At 55.7% G+C, this 2,455-nt stretch overlaps 1 pseudogene; it reads right to left on the bottom strand.

Annotated features, from left to right (window-relative positions):
- Positions 1-1,088: 1,088 nt before the first annotated feature.
- Positions 1,089-2,450, bottom strand: LOC113980010 (annotated as a pseudogene).
- Positions 2,451-2,455: the final 5 nt, after the last annotated feature.

Genomic DNA, 2,455 nt, shown 5'->3' with positions numbered 1-2,455 from the left:
GGGAAATTAACTCAACTCAAAAGAGAGATAAGTCAGAATAACAATTTATTAAAATAATACAATAAGTACAATTATACAGACAGATAATTGGTTTTAACCCGCAAACCCAAATGTATAACCCAGCACCCTGGGGTATGAACAAAAGTGGTGTACCTTGGCCCACCCCCGAGTCCAAAGTAAAGGGAGAGGGGAAAAAAACCTGCTGGTGGGAGAGCTGCTGCAGTCTGGTCAGAAAGTGGTGATTGCAGTCCAGTTGAGGGTGGTGGTCTCAGTCTGGTTGAGAGCGATGAGCTGCAGTCTTCCTCTGGATCCCACGAGAGGTGTCAAGGTTCCGAAACTCCCAGTTTCTATATTCTCCAGTTCAGGCGGGAGTGCTCAGTCCCTCCCTCAGAGCAGGGAATTCCATAAAAGGGCATGAGGATGCTCAGTCCCTCCCTCAGAGAGGGGAATTCCATAAAAGGGTATCAGAGCGGGGAATTCCATAAAGGGGTATGAGGACAGGAACATCTTCCCACCTCGCAGGCCTCTACTGACAACAGTTTTTTGGGAAATGGCATGGAGGCTATAGAATACACAGTTTTGGGTTACACCCATCCAGTGATGAATTGGTCTCAGCTGTTCTAACCAGGACAAGCTGGCAAACAGAAATAATTATTAAGTAGAGATCTGATGTAACTCACCCAGACCAACACTCGTGGGGAGATCTCTCTCTCTCAGCCTCGAGGAGTGACCTTGGAGGGTGTCCCCAGCCAGGGGAGGAATCTCCACACACCCCCCAGGGAGGGTTTTGTCAGAAGGAACCTGACTGCATGAGAGGGGACTGGACTTTTTATAGGATAAAGTGATTGAGTGCCAGGCCCGCCTTTCCAGGCCAGCTCTCAGCTTCTCTGTCAACTCAGACTTCAACCAGCAGGGTGTGTGTTCAACCTTGGACCAACCAGGATGGTTTTAGCAGACTTAACACCAAGACAACACCCTGGCTCCAGCAGTTGATCTTGCGTGACAGGTGATTATGAGCTTGATTGGACCTTGGGTCTGGCCAGGCTGGGACTATCCTGCCACAGTCCACCAGCCAGGGGGCTTCCCAACGTGGGTCACTGGGAACGTGGGTCACCGGGAATGTGGGTCACCAAGTCTGTTCCCAAAGTGGATCCTCTGACAGCTGATGGAGTTGGAGCAGCAGATGAAGCTCTTCCCGCAGTCGGGGCACTTGCAGGGCTCCCCTTACGGTGGGTCCGTTGGTGTTTGGACAAGGCAGAGCTGTTGGTGAAGTTCTTCCCACACTCCCCACACTTGTAGGGCCTCTCCCCTGTGTGGCTGCGCCAGTGCTTCACGAGGCTGGAGTTGTGTTTGAAACCCTTCCCACAGTCAGTGCAGCGGAAGGGCCTCTCATCCGTGTGCGTCCGCTGGTGCAGGAGGAGATCTGAGCTGCTCCGAAACTTCTTCCCACACTCCCCACACTTGTAGGGCCTCTCCCCGGTGTGAATGCGCTGGTGGGTGACAAGGGTGGAGTTTTGTTTGAAGCCCTTCCCGCACTCGGTGCAGCGGAAGGGCCTCTCATCCCTGTGCGTCTGCTGGTGCTTGAGGAGATCCGAGTTGCTCCGAGACCTCTTCCCACACTCCCCACACTTGTAGGGTTTCTCCCCCGTGTGCATGAGCTGGTGGGTGACGAGGTGGCAGTTCCGCTTGAAGCCCTTCCCGCACTCGGTGCAGCGGAAGGGCCTCTCATCCGTGTGCGTCCGCTGGTGCTGGAGAAGATCCCAGCTGCTCCGAAACTTCTTCCCACACTCCCCACACTTGTAGGGTTTCTCCCCTGTGTGCGTGAGCTGGTGGGTGACGAGTTGAGAATTCCATGTGAAGCTTTTCTTGCATTCCCCACATTTGTAGGGTCGGGGCCACCGTTCCCCAGTGTGGATCTGCTGGTGGCGGATCAGGCGGTAGCTGACGGTGAAGCTTTTCCCACATTCCAAGCACTTGTAGGGCCGTTCCCCCCTGTGCACCCGGCGGTGGGTGAAGAGGTGGGAGCCATAGATGAAGGTCTTCCCACATTCCTCACACTCGTAGGGCCGTTCCCCAGTGTGGATACGCTGGTGGGCGAGGAGGTTGGAGCTGCTGTTGAAGCTCTTCCCACAGCTGGGGCACTTGTAGGGCTTCTTCACGGCACTGACGTGCTCCTGCACCACCAGCTCGGAGCTCCGGCTCAAGCTCTTCCCAGATTCCAAGCATTTGTTGGGCTTCTCCCTGGTGTGAAGCTCCTGCTGCACCACCAGCTCGGAGCTCTGGCTCAAGCTCCGGCTGCCTTCCCGGCACAGGCTGCCTCTTTCCTCCTCACAGCACCCTGGGCAGGCTTTGGAGCCCCTCCTCCTGAGGGATCTCCGGGGCTTTTCCTCCCCACTGCCTTCCTGCACCATGGAGCCGTTCAAAACGGCCTCTCCCACCAGGGTCTGCTGGGGGG

Source organism: Neopelma chrysocephalum, unplaced genomic scaffold (genome assembly GCF_003984885.1).
Source record: "Neopelma chrysocephalum unplaced genomic scaffold, ASM398488v2 Primary Assembly neopelma1_91617, whole genome shotgun sequence".
Classification (NCBI taxonomy): Eukaryota; Metazoa; Chordata; class Aves; order Passeriformes; family Pipridae; genus Neopelma; species Neopelma chrysocephalum.
Note: the sequence above shows the minus strand (reverse complement) of the source record. Positions and strands in the feature narration are given on the sequence as shown.